General features: G+C 45.8%; 1 protein-coding gene across 5 annotated transcripts in view; it reads left to right on the top strand.

Moving 5' to 3' along the window:
* The window catches only part of LOC118361156 (partitioning defective 3 homolog), a 592,408-nt gene that overhangs the window by 237,363 nt on the left and 341,171 nt on the right, over positions 1-13,874 (top strand). The window lies entirely within an intron of this gene.

The raw sequence follows: 13,874 nt of genomic DNA, 5'->3' as shown, positions 1-13,874 counted from the left end.
GATGAGAGAAAAAGGGCGCTTGAAAAAGTGGAACTTAAATAAAATGGCAGACAGTCTCTGTGGAGCTCATAAATGACCTTGAAGGTGTGGGCCAAGTAGCTCTCGATCCTCGCTCGATGGGAAAGTATTTATTCCATCTCTGTCTTTCACACTTTCCTGCCGCTTCTGCTATTTCATTGTCTGCCTGTCTGTCGATACATCAGTCGCCTGGCTGCTGGGACTGTGTGGGAGGTGTTTAAATGATCCTCCGCCACAAAAAGAGATGGAAAGAAGAGAGAGTGACGGGGAGAGAGAGTGAGACATACGTTTGCAGCTAGGCATTTGTTTGTTCCTGCATATTAATGAATATTATATGTTTCATCACTGGAACCGCTGAAGCACTAATTTGGACTACTCATGAATTTAATTTTTTTATTACTCCGCCATTTTGAATTATTCCCCCCTCCGTCCTTGACTTTTCCTTAATAAGTTCACATAACACACTGCAGTTGTTTTGAATCTTAATGTCACCAACAGAAGTGGAGTTATAACTAGTTTTAAGAGGGCATGTCATTTTTTCGGCAGTTGTCCCCTGCTGCGCCTCCTCCCGACAGTAGGGCCTGCTACGCTCCTCCTCCCGACAGTAGGGCCTGCTACGCTCCTTCTCCTGACAGTAGGGCCTGCTACGCTCCTCCTCCCGACAGTAGGGCCTGCTACGCTCCTCCTCCCGACAGTAGGGCCTGCTACGCTCCTCCTCCCGACAGTAGGGCCTGCTACGCTCCTCCTCCCGACAGTAGGGCCTGCTACGCTCCTCCTCCCGACAGTAGGGCCTGCTACGCTCCTCCTCCCGACAGTAGGGCCTGCTACGCTCCTCCTCCCGACAGTAGGGCCTGCTACGCTCCTCCTCCCGACAGTAGGGCCTGCTACGCTCCTCCTCCCGACAGTAGGGCCTGCTACGCTCCTCCTCCCGACAGTAGGGCCTGCTACGCTCCTCCTCCCGACAGTAGGGCCTGCTACGCTCCTTCTCCTGACAGTAGGGCCTGCTACGCTCCTTCTCCTGACAGTAGGGCCTGCTACGCTCCTCCTCCCGACAGTAGGGCCTGCTACGCTCCTCCTCCCGACAGTAGGGCCTGCTACGCTCCTCCTCCCGACAGTAGGGCCTGCTACGCTCCTTCTCCTGACAGTAGGGCCTGCTACGCTCCTCCTCCCGACAGTAGGGCCTGCTACGCTCCTCCTCCTGACAGTAGGGCCTGCTACGCTCCTTCTCCTGACAGTAGGGCCTGCTACGCTCCTCCTCCTGACAGTAGGGCCTGCTACGCTCCTCCTCCTGACAGTAGGGCCTGCTACGCTCCTCCTCCCGACAGTAGGGCCTGCTACGCTCCTCCTCCCGACAGTAGGGCCTGCTACGCTCCTCCTCCTGACAGTAGGGCCTGCTACGCCCTCCTCCCGACAGTAGCGCCTGCTACGCTCCTCCTCCCTACAGTAGTGCCTGCTACGCTCCTCCTCCCGACAGTAGGGCCTGCTACGCTCCTCCTCCCGACAGTAGGGCCTGCTACGCTCCTCCTCCCGACAGTAGGGCCTGCTACGCTCCTCCTCCCGACAGTAGGGCCTGCTACGCTCCTCCTCCCGACAGTAGGGCCTGCTACGCTCCTTCTCCTGACAGTAGGGCCTGCTACGCTCCTCCTCCCGACAGTAGGGCCTGCTACGCTCCTCCTCCTGACAGTAGGGCCTGCTACGCTCCTTCTCCTGACAGTAGGGCCTGCTACGCTCCTCCTCCCGACAGTAGGGCCTGCTACGCTCCTCCTCCCGACAGTAGGGCCTGCTACGCTCCTCCTCCTGACAGTAGGGCCTGCTACGCCCCTCCTCCCGACAGTAGGGCCTGCTACGCTCCTCCTCCCGACAGTAGGGCCTGCTACGCCCCTCCTCCCGACAGTAGGGCCTGCTACGCTCCTCCTCCCGACAGTAGGGCCTGCTACGCTCCTTCTCCTGACAGTAGGGCCTGCTACGCTCCTCCTCCCGACAGTAGGGCCTGCTACGCTCCTTCTCCTGACAGTGAAGGTGCTGTGCCCAGTTGATTATCACACTGATAATTGCCTCAAAATTGAATCTAAACTTGACCTGTTCCCGAAACTAATTTCCACACAAACAGTGCATTCGTAAAGTGTTCAGACCCCTTGACTTTTTCTACATTTTGTTACGTTACAGCCTTAATTTAAAATGGATGAAATAGTTTTTTCCCCCCTCTCATCAATCTACTCGCAACACCCCATAATGACAAAGCAAAACCAGGTTTTTAGACATTTTTGAAAATGTATAACATTTTTAGAACTGATATCACATTTACATAAGTATTCAGACCCTTTACTCAGTACTTTGTTGATGCACCTTTGGCAGCGATTACAGCCTTGAGTCTTCTTGGCTATGAAGCTACATGCTTGGCACACCTGTATTTGGGGAGTTTCTCCCATTCTTCTCTGCAGATCCTCTCAAGCTCCGTAAGGATGGATGGGGAGCATCGCTGCACAGCTATTTTTCAGGTCTTTCCATAGATGTTCGATTGGGTTCAAGTCCGGGCTCTGATTAGGCCACTCAAGGTCATTCAGAGACTTGTCCCGAAGCCACTCCTGTGTTGTCTTGGCTGTGTGCTTAGGGTCATTGTCCTGTTGGAAGATGATCCTTTGCCCCAGTCTGAGGTCTTGAGAGCTCTGGAGCAGGTTTTCATCAAGGATCTCGCTGTATTTTGCACCGTTCATCTTTCCCTTAATCCTAACTAGTCTCCCAGTCTCTGCCGCTGAAAAACATCCCAACAGCATGCTGCCACCACCATGGTGCAGACGTGGCTTTCAGGCCTAAGGTTTTAATCTTGGTTTCATCAGACCATATAATCTTGTTTCTCATGGTATGAGAGTCTTTAGGTGCCTTTTGGCAAAACTCCATGCGGGCTTTCATGTGCCTTTTACTGAGGAGTGGCTTCCATCTGGCCACTCTACCATAAAGGCCTGATTGGTGGAGTGAAGCATACATGTTTGATTACAAACTATAGTTTTGGCAAGTCTGTTAGGACATCTACTTTGTGTTTGACACAAGCCATTTTTTCAACAATTGTTTACAGACAAATTATTTTATTTATAATTCACTGTATCACAATTCCAGTGGGTCAGAAGTTTACATACACTAAGTTGACTGTGCCTTTAAACAGTTTGGAAAATTCCCGTAAATTGCTTTAGAAGTGTCTGATAGGCTAATTGGCATCATTGGAGGTGTACCTGTGGATGTATTTCAAGGCAAACCTTTTCTCAGTGCCTCTTTGCTTGACATCATGGGGAAATCAAATTAAATCAGCCAAGAACTCAGAAAATAAATTGTAGACCTCCACAAGTCTGTTTCATCCTTGGGAGCAATTTCCAAACACCTGAAGGAAACACGTTTATCTGTACAAATAATAGCACGTAAGTATAAACACCATGGGACCACGCAGCCGCCATACCGCTCAGGAAGGAGACACTTTCTGTCTCCTAGATATTAACGTACTTTGGTGTGAAAAGGGCAAATCAATCCCAGAACAACAGCAAAGGACCTTGCTGGAGGAAACAGATACAAAAGTATCTATATCCACAGTAAAATGAGTCCTACGATAACCTGAAAGGCAACTCAGCAAGGAAGAAGCCACTGCTCCAAAACAGACTTAAAAAATCCAGACCACGGTTTGCAACTGCACATGGGGACAAAGATCGTACTGATGAAACAAAAATAGAACTATATATTATAGAACTATAATGACCATCGTTATGTTTGGAGGAAAAGGGGGGTGGCTTGCAAGCTGAAGACACCATCCCAACCGTGAGGCTCGGGGGTGGCAGCATCATGTTGTGGGGGTGCTTTTCTGCAGGAGGGACTGATGCACTTCAGAAAATAGATGGCATCATGAGGGAGGAAAATTCTGTGGATATATTGGAGCATCAGTCAGGAAGTTAACCATCCCAATCGTGAGGCACGGGGGTGGCAGCATCATGTTGTGGGGGTGCTTTTCTGCAGGAGGGACTGATGCACTTAAAATGTGTCTTCCAAATGGACAATGACCCCAAGCATACTTCCAAAGTTGTGGCAAAATGGCTTGGAGTGGAGTATTGGAGTGGCCATCACAAAGCCCTGACCTCAATCCTATAGAACATTTGTTGGCATAACTGAAAAAGCGTGTGCTAGCATGGAGACCAACAAACCTGACTCAGTTACACCAGCTCTGTCAGGTGGAATGGGCCAAAATTCACCCAACTTATTGTGGGAAGCTTGTGGAAGGCTACCCAAAATGTTTGACCCAAGTTAAACAATTTAAAGGCAATGCTATCAAATACTAATTGAGTGTATGTAACCTTCTGACCCCCTGGGAATGTGATGAAAGAAATAAACTCTGAAATAAATAATTATCTCAAATATTATTCTGACCTTTCACATTCTTAAAATAAAATGGTGATCCTAACTTACCTTAGACAGGGAATTTTTACTAGGATTAAATGTCAGGTATTCTGACTTCAACTGTATGTAATTAGGGTATTTCTGTTTTTTATTAGTAATACATTTGAAAACATTTCCAAAACTCTTTTTCCGCTTTGTCGTTATGGGGTATTGTGTGTAGATTGATGAAACAAGAAAAAGTCATCCATTTTAGAATATGGCTGTGACTTAACAAAATGTAGAAAAGGGAAAGGTGTCTGAATACTTTCTGAATGCACTTTATGCTTTCTGTTTCATAGTCGTAACAAACGAACACCTCGACTACAATTGATTGATCCCCTGAATTTTGGTGTTTTTTGGTTTGGGTTTTTACATATAGCATACAGTAAAATAAAATAATGAAAATGCTGTTGTGTTATAATAGTTTTTTCAAACATAACCAAATGAATGTTGTTGTGTTAGCATATATGAAATGTATTAATTGCACTGTTAGACTGTTGCAATCAGAATGACTGCGCGTGAGCTCAGTGGTTCTGGTGTTAAATCTCTTGCACTTATAGAGGCCTAAACAAAGGCTTCCAAAATGGCTGTGATTACAGGGCAGAACGGATCAAATGGACATGTTTACAAATTACTGAGACTCGCTGCCACTCTAATCGGTCCCCTATATATATTTAATTGTTCGGGAACTTCTACCACATATCACTTAAACAGGACAGGACTCTCACTTAGACGTACAACAAATATAGCCACTTATTCCCTACATAGTGCACTACATTTGACAAGGGCCCATAGGTCTCTGGTCAAAGGTAGTGCACTATGTAGTAGGGAATAGGGTGCCATTAGGGACTCAGACCCAGATAGAGTAGGCCAGCTTGCCTTGCATTGCCCTGCCGGAGCCAATCCCGCCTTGGGTTATGCATCATCATTAAGGAGAGCCATCTTGCATGGAGAAGCCAATCAGCTCTCCCAGTGGGGGCTGTTTTTCTGGAGCTTTCTGATCCAGTGGAGCAGTCCTTCAGTCAGAGCCCCCACCAGCCCAGGCATAACTGACAGAGTCATCCATTTGGAGTCCACACCGCCATTATGGCTGCATTGTGACCCAGATGAGCTGTCACATGCAAGGACCTCCAGCAGTACTCCAATTTTCAGGCCCTCTGACTCCTCATTTCATCCAGCCTCTATCATGCATTGTGATGTTGGCCTAGGCTGATGGGTGAAACCACATTAGAATACAGACCCCAACTGCCCCTCCTCCCTCCATCCCTTCTTCCTGTCTTCCACTTCATCCCCACCTTCTCCACCATTCCTTCTCCTCCCAGGGAAAGTAGTGACGTGGAATGGGGTCCATTCCTAAACAGGTGGCGGCATTGTGGCTTCTGGGATTCATCCTACTGCATTAGACCAGTGTCTTTACACGTTCCGCCTGCCTCCACATTCCACACTAGTCATGCCAAGCAGCCACATAGCCAAAAACCAGTCAGGCCCACTCCACTTTATCCCAACCCCACCATCAGGCTCTCCTCTCTGGGTTAACTAGAGGCTGTGGCAGCCTGAGTGCTCTGGGGCATAGAGTAGGATGGGCGTCAGGAAAATGGAGGGCCTTGCTGTAGCAGTCACTGTTTGTGACTTACACTATTGATTTATGCATCATATTTTTATTGCATCTTAATATCAGTGTTGAGGCTTGTTTTATGATGCTGGAGGAAGCTCCTCGTTTATGACGCTGGCTCCAGAATCACCTCAATGAATTGCTGGTTTAAACACTCTGTTGATACAGTGAACCTTCATACAACTGGTGTTATTGCCTACAGTATACTGCACAATGTGTTTTAATTCAGCGGAGGAGGTTGCATCTCTACCTGGGTTGAAATCACATTCATTCTCAGGGTTTTTATCGTCTTAGCAATCAGCCTCTCTCCCTTTGTTATGATATCTGTCCTTGTTTTTCAGTGATGGCCGTGTGGTTGCCAATGTTTTATCTCAAGGCCCGAGATAAAAATATGGTTCATTAAAACATCACACTGTTATGATCGGCAAAGCTGAGTGGAGATAATGAGTACGCACCCACGCACACACACACACACACACCTATACACGCCCGCCCGCACACACACACACACAAAAACACACTCACACACACACACACACACACAAACACACACACACACACACACACACACACACAAAAAACACACTCACACACACACACACACAAACACACACACACACACACACACACACACACACACACACACACACACACACACACACACACACACACACACACACACAAAAAAAAAATCACACACACAAACATACACAAATAAAATAAAATAAGTGAAATTAAAGCAATTATTTGTTTATCATGATGTATTTCTCTGATGTCTGTTATTCTTCCTCTTAAATAATCAACCTTTTTTTTTTACTCTGGATTCAATGAGATAATATTTCTGCATTACATCTCTAGTAGATCCGTTAATATTGAGATGTTACATAAAAGCACAGTGTTTCACAGATCATCTTTAAATTGTTGTTTTGAAGGTCGGAAATGTTGCTTTTAATCGTGTCCTCACAGTTTCCTCTGTGCCCTTTAATTGTCCCTGGCTTCTTAACAAATGGCACTCTATTCCCTACATAGTGCACACCCTTTGACCAAAGCCCTGGTCGAAAGTAGTGTGCTATATAGGGAATTGGGGGCCATTTGGGACGAGGACCTCAGTCTGTTGAACAACTTACACTCCGTTCCGCTGTGTCCTGAACCATTTCGTATAAAGTGCCACTTTATAATGCATTTTTAATCACCCCTTCCTTCCCACTCTTATTATGAATTAGAGATGCTGTTCTACTCTGTTCAGTCAGACACGGACACAGAGGCGTTGTGTGGCTCCTCTACTCTTCCCTTAAACAGGAAGCATGTTCATTCAAGAAGCAACCGACTGGGCCTGCATCACAAATGGCACTCTATTCCCTAAATAGCACAAACTTAGGGTTTTGGTCAAAAGTAGTGTGCCATATGTAGGTAATAGGGTGTTATTTGGGACATATACTGGCCCTTTAGAGTGGCCACGAAGCAAGAGACTGCACCTTTAAAATAGGTCACTTTCCTCAGACATGGGAAGGGATAGATTCCTGTTAAAAACAGCAGGAATTTATAACTCTGCTACAGTATAGCTCACTTTTGTTGAATGTGATTTGTTTGTCTGTGTCTATGCCTCTGTGTACTCTAAATTTGCACACATGCGTTGCTTTTGTGGCTATACAGTACAGCAGTGTCAAATGCTTCCATCCAGGCCCTTGGGAAGCACTTCCCAGAGCATTATGTAGAGCTCATTGTAAATCGCATCTCTTTATCAAGCCATAAACGCCAAGGCCTTATGAGTTATTGTTTAAATAAACAGCTGTCGTTAACGCTGCCCCATTATCCCTGTTGATGAATGCTAATGGAATCTACTGACTTGCAGAGTGGAGAGGGAGAAAGAAAGAGCGAGAGATGGCCCGGCTGAGTGCTTCTCCTTCACTGTGGCTCAGACTATCTGACAGCCTTTATGAACTCTACACAGGGGTGGGACTAACACATGGTGTCAATAATGTACATATTCAACCCAATCACATCTCGGTTAGGCCCACGGAAGGATCAGCCTGACTTTGAAATTGTGCATTTAAATATGTTAGGAAGTATAAAAAAAAAAAACTATTAGTCCGTCCATCCTTCCTCTCTGACTGTCCAGCCCTTCAGTGGTCATATAGATACAGTGTTAAATGAAGGGCGAGAGAGCCAAACGAAAGAGGAGAATCTGATAGAAGCTTTGGTCAGAGTGCCAGCCAGGAGAATGTTCATGTGCTTTGCTCTTGAATGGAGCTGCACCACCTTGCGGGGTTTATTTCTTCCTCTCTGAAAACAAAATGCTCCCCTGCCCTGCTGTCTGTATGAGAGAGTAGTGAGACGGATGGTCTCAGATCACGTTTCTTTCATTATTTCCCCTAGTAGATCAAAGACGCTTAATTTAATAAAGAAGAATCTAATGTTTCAGAGTCCATACTGGCATCTCTCTCTAGGCATTAACCTTTGTATGTTGGAGAGTTATTTAGTATGGGTACACCATCGTGGACTTGAATATGACCTTTCACTCCAATTGTTTGTGGTCGAGAAAGTTACCGGGCCATCGGAGGTTGAAATGAGCATTTACTTAGTTAAGGTGGTCAGATATGTTGTGAGGTTAAGTATGGGTTGTTGTGGAGCCCACACAGCCTGAGAACCCTATGGCATGCTGCAGGCACTGTTAGGTCAGTCAGGTGCAACCAGAGCAGATCAAATACTTTACACATAACAGGCAGCATTTACTGAATGGAACCTTTTACTGGATGCTATGGAAACAGGTGAATCACAGTCTTCTCCTCCTCCTACCTCCTCCCCCTCTCCCCTTTGTCTATACATACCCCCTCCTCGAACTGTACCGCCCTTCCCCCTTCCCCATCTCTGTTCTGTCTCAATATGCAATATATCGGTTTCTCTATTAGCTGAGTGTAACCTTTCCCTGGCCCTGCAGATGTAGGTGTGTGTTGCATAGAGAATTGTAATTACAGGTGGTGTGTGGTTGCACAGGGATTCTTTGGCAGCGCAATCGGTGGTGTGTGTGTGTGTGTGTGTGTGTGTGTGTGTGTGTGTGTGTGTGTGTGTGTGTGTGTGTGTGTGTGTGTGTGTGTGTACAGTATGTGCTTGTTTGCACGCCTTTTCATTTGTATGTGTGTGTCTTTGTGTGTGTGTGTGTGTGTGTGTGTGTGTGTGTGTGTCTGCATGTGTGTTCACGATCAGCTGATCTATCAGGATGGATATGTGATGATCGGCAGGTCATGGAGGAGGTATACTGCAGAGATATTGGGAGTGAAGAGGGAGGATGCTCCCACATGCCAAACCAATGAAATCAATTATTGGTTGGTATCTAGTGTCTACAAAGCAGGGTTTGCACTTGTCCCGTAGCTCTCACTTCATTTAGTGTGAAGCAGACAAAAGGAATGACATTTTCTGTCAGTAAAGACTTGCCAAATGTGCTCACACTCCCTCTCTCTCTTTCTCTCAATTCAATTCAATTCAATTCAAGGGCTTTATTGGCATGGGAAACATGTGTTAACATTGCCAAAGCAAGTGAGGTAGATAATATATAAAGTGAAATAAACAATAAAAATTAACAGTAGACATCACACATACAGAAGTTTCAAATCAATAAAGACATTACAAATGTCATATTATATATATATATACAGTGTTTTAACAATGTACAAATGGTAAAGGACACAAGATAAAATAAATAAGCATAGATATGGGTTGTATTTACAATGGTGCGTGTTCTTCACTGGTTGCCCTTTTCTCGTGGCAACAGGTCACAAATCTTTGCTGCTTTGATGGCACACTGTGGAATTTCACCCAGTAGATATGGGAGTTTTTCAAAATTGGATTTGTTTTCGAATTCTTTGTGGATCTGTGTAATCTGAGGGAAATATGTCTCTCTAATATGGTCATACATTGGGCAGGAGGTTAGGAAGTGCAGCTCAGTTTCCACCTCATTTTGTGGGCAGTGAGCACATAGCCTGTCTTCTCTTGAGAGCCATGTCTGCCTACAGCGGCCTTTCTCAATAGCAAGGCTATGCTCGCTGAGTCTGTACATAGTCAAAGCTTTCCTTAATTTTGGGTCAGTCACAGTGGTCAGGTATTCTGCCGCTGTGTACTCTCTGTGTAGGGCCAGATAGCATTCTAGTTTGCTCTGTTTTTTTGTTAATTCTTTCCAATGTGTCAAGTAATTATCTTTTTGTTTTCTCATGATTTGGTTGGGTCTAATTGTGCTGCTGTCCTGGGACTCTGTAGGGTGTGTTTGTGAACAGAGCCCCAGGAACAGCTTGCTTAGGGGGCTCTTCTCCAGGTTCATCTCTCTGTAGGTGATGGCTTTGTTGTGGAAGGTTTGGGAATCGCTTCCTTTTAGGTGGTTATAGAATTTAACAGCTCTTTTCTGGATTTTGATAATTAGTGGGTATCGGCCTAATTCTGCTCTGCATGCATTATTTGGTGTTCTATGTTGTACACGGAGGATATTTTTGCAGAATTCTGCGTGCAGAGTCTCAATTTGGTGTTTGTCCCATTTTGTGAAGTCTTGGTTGGTGAGCGGACCCCAGACCTCACAACCATAAAGGGCAATGGGCTCTATGACTGATTCAAGTATTTTTAGCCAAATCCTAATTGGTATGTTGAAATGTATGTTCCTTTTGATGGCATAGAATGCCCTTCTTGCCTTGTCTCTCAGATCGTTCACAGCTTTGTGGAAGTTACCTGTGGCGCTGATGTTTAGGCCAAGCTTTGTATAGTTTTTTGTGTGCTCTAGGGCAACAGTGTCTAGATGGAATTTGTATTTGTGGTCCTGGTGACTGGACCTTTTTTGGAACACTATTATTTTGGTCTTAACAAGATTTACTGTCAGGGCTCAGGTCTGACAGAATCTGTGCATAAGATCTAGGTGCTGCTGTAGGCCCTCCTTGGTTGGTGACAGAAGTACCAGATCATCAGCAAACAGTAGACATTTCACTTCGGATTCTAGTAGGGTGAGGCCGGGTGCTGCAGACTTTTCTAGTGCCCGCTCCAGTTCGTTGATATATATGTTGAAGAGGGTGGGGCTTAAGCTGCATCCCTGTCTAACCCCACGACCCTGTGTGAAGAAATTTGTGTGTTTTTTGCCCATTTTAACGGCACACTTGTTGTTTGTGTACATGGATTTTATGATGTCGTATGTTTTACCCCCAACACCACTTTCCAACAGTTTGTATAGCAGACCCTCATGCCAAATTGAGTCAAAGGCTTTTTTGAAATCAACAAAGCATGAGAAGACTTTGCCTTTGTTTTGGTTTGTTTGGTTGTCAATTAGGGTGTGCAGGGTGAATACATGGTCTGTTGTACGGTAATTTGGTAAAAAGCCTATTTGACATTTGCTCAGTACATTGTTTTCATTGAGGAAGTGTATGAGTCTGCTGTTAATAATAATGCAGAGGATTTTCCCAAGGTTACTGTTGACGCATATTCCACGGTAGTTATTGGGGTCAAATTTGTCTCAATTTTTGTGGATTGGGGTGATCAGTCCTTGGTTCCAAATATTGGGGAAGATGCCAGAGCTAAGGATGATGTTAAAGAGTTTTAGTATAGCCAATTGGAATTTGTTGTCTGTATATTTGATCATTTCATTGAGGATACCATCAACACCACAGGCCTTTTTGGGTTGGAGGGTTTTAATTTTGTCCTGTAACTCATTCAATGTAATTGGAGAATCCAGTGGGTTCTGGTAGTCTTTAATAGTTGATTCTAAGATCTGTATTTGATCATGTATATGTTTTTGCTCTTTATTCTTTGTTATAGAGCCAAACAGATTGGAGAAGTGGTTTACCCATACATCTCCATTTTGGATAGATAATTCTCTCTCTCTATCTCTCTCGCTCTCTTTCTCTCTCTCTCTCTCTCTCTCTCTCTCTCTCTCTCTCTCTCTCTCTCGCCTCTCTTCTCTCTCTCCTCTCTCTCTCTCTTTCTCTCTCTCTCTCTCTTTCTCACTCTCTTTCTCTCTCTCTCCTCTCTTCTCTCTCTATCCTCTCTCTCTTCTCTCTCTTTCTCTCACCTCTCTCTTTCTCTCTCTCTCTCTCTCTCTCTCTCTCTCTCTCTCTCTCTCTCTCTCTCTCTCTCTCTCTCTCTCTCTCTCTCTCTCTCTCTCTCTCTCTCTCTTTCTTTCTTTCTTTCTTTCTTTCTTTCTTTCTTTCTTTCTTCTTCTTTCTTTTCTCATTGGGTTTTAAACCCAGCCAGTGGACCTGGCCAGTAGGTGCTGCTGTGTGTTCAAAATAGAGGATTATTTTTAGGAAAAGCAATGCCACATTGTCTCTCCTCTCTGTCGAGGGGGGCTTCTGCTCTCCTCTGCGTAATTACCTTATAATGTAAATGGCAGCTCACAAGAGACAGAGTTCTGTTGAGAGAGAGTCACATACAGCACTACAATACAGCCTTAGCCTCAAATTAGCTTTCCTCGCTTAATTAACTACCCAGCACTGAGCTGCTCCCAACCAGGCTTCTCTCTCTCTCCTGGTTAGCCATCTTACCGTGGCTTAGCTCACCATCTCTCCCTAGACTGAGTCTGAAAGATACTAGCTTGTGCTGTGAGTCAGAGCACATGTTGATCAATCAAGCATGGTTTGCTTTCTTCTCTTGCTCAGTCAAGCAAACAAACAAGCTACATCTCCCTCCTTCCCTCCCAGACCCCAACTTCCCTCCCAGACCCCAACAGGCCTAGTTGCTGAGGCCGTCGTGGAATTGAGAAACGTTGTGTTATTGACCTTGACGGTAGGTAGGTAGGTAGGTTGGTTCATTCAGAGCTGCTCAAGGGGAAAGGAATGTGTCTGGGTGACTTGTCATTCTGTATGCAGAACTGAGTGAGCATCTCTCTCTCTTTAACCTCTTTTACCACACTCTCCAGGATCCCTTCGTCCCTCACTCCTTTCTTCCCCTCGGCAACTGCCCCTCCATCCCTTTATCTCTCATTCCCCCCATCCCTCCCTCTCTTTTACCTGTTTTATAGTACCCTCCAGCCTCCCTCCATTCCTCATGTCTTCCCCTCCCTTCCCTCCTTCTCCCAGACCACTGCCCCCCTCCATCTCCACCCATGTATCTCTCATTCCCACCAGCCCAGCACCGGTTAGAGGTAGGAGTGGCTGTGTGTCTGTGTTCAAAGAGCACCGGTGCCTCTCCCCTCCTCTCCTCTCCCCTCCTCTTCGCTCCCCTCTTCTGCTCTCTTGTGAAGACCAGCCAGTGAGCTGGAACTGTTCTCGTCCATTAACCTGCCGGCACAATGGCCTAACACAACGCCACTCCACAACCCCCTGAGAGGAGAGGAGAGGAGAGGGAGGGAGCAGCAGTCATTTGTCAGACAGAGAGTCAGACTACTGCTGAGACTTTTTAACTGCAGATAGGAGGTTTTCCTGACCAATACAAGTTTTAACTCGAGGCCAGAGTCGTTCCTGGTCAAGTCACCAGGTCAGGACTATTTCCTGATCCTATTTATGACACAGCATCCACGAACCCATCAACATAAGTAGGTGGCCATGGTGAGGGTCAAGTGTTGGGTTCCAGTCACCTGGGGTCAAAGCGGTGCTTGGGGACGCCCAGGACAGGGTTAATATTGTGCTCGGGGATAGGGTCTTGTTGCCGTCTTCCGCCTGAGATGACAGATAACATCCCACACTCCTCTGTCCTCACCTTTTCATCCTGGTCAGTGGTCACTTCTAGGGTCATGGAATGGTCATTGTTAGGTGGTGACCAACAGGTCACATGTGCCATGAGTCATTCTGCTACCCCAGAATAATTTATTGCTGTGTGGTCGAGTGGGTCAAATAAAATAAAAATGTACCATCTTACTGCCCTTTCC

Source organism: Oncorhynchus keta, chromosome 28, assembly GCF_023373465.1.
Source record: "Oncorhynchus keta strain PuntledgeMale-10-30-2019 chromosome 28, Oket_V2, whole genome shotgun sequence".
Taxonomy (NCBI): domain Eukaryota; kingdom Metazoa; phylum Chordata; class Actinopteri; order Salmoniformes; family Salmonidae; genus Oncorhynchus; species Oncorhynchus keta.
Note: the sequence above shows the minus strand (reverse complement) of the source record. Positions and strands in the feature narration are given on the sequence as shown.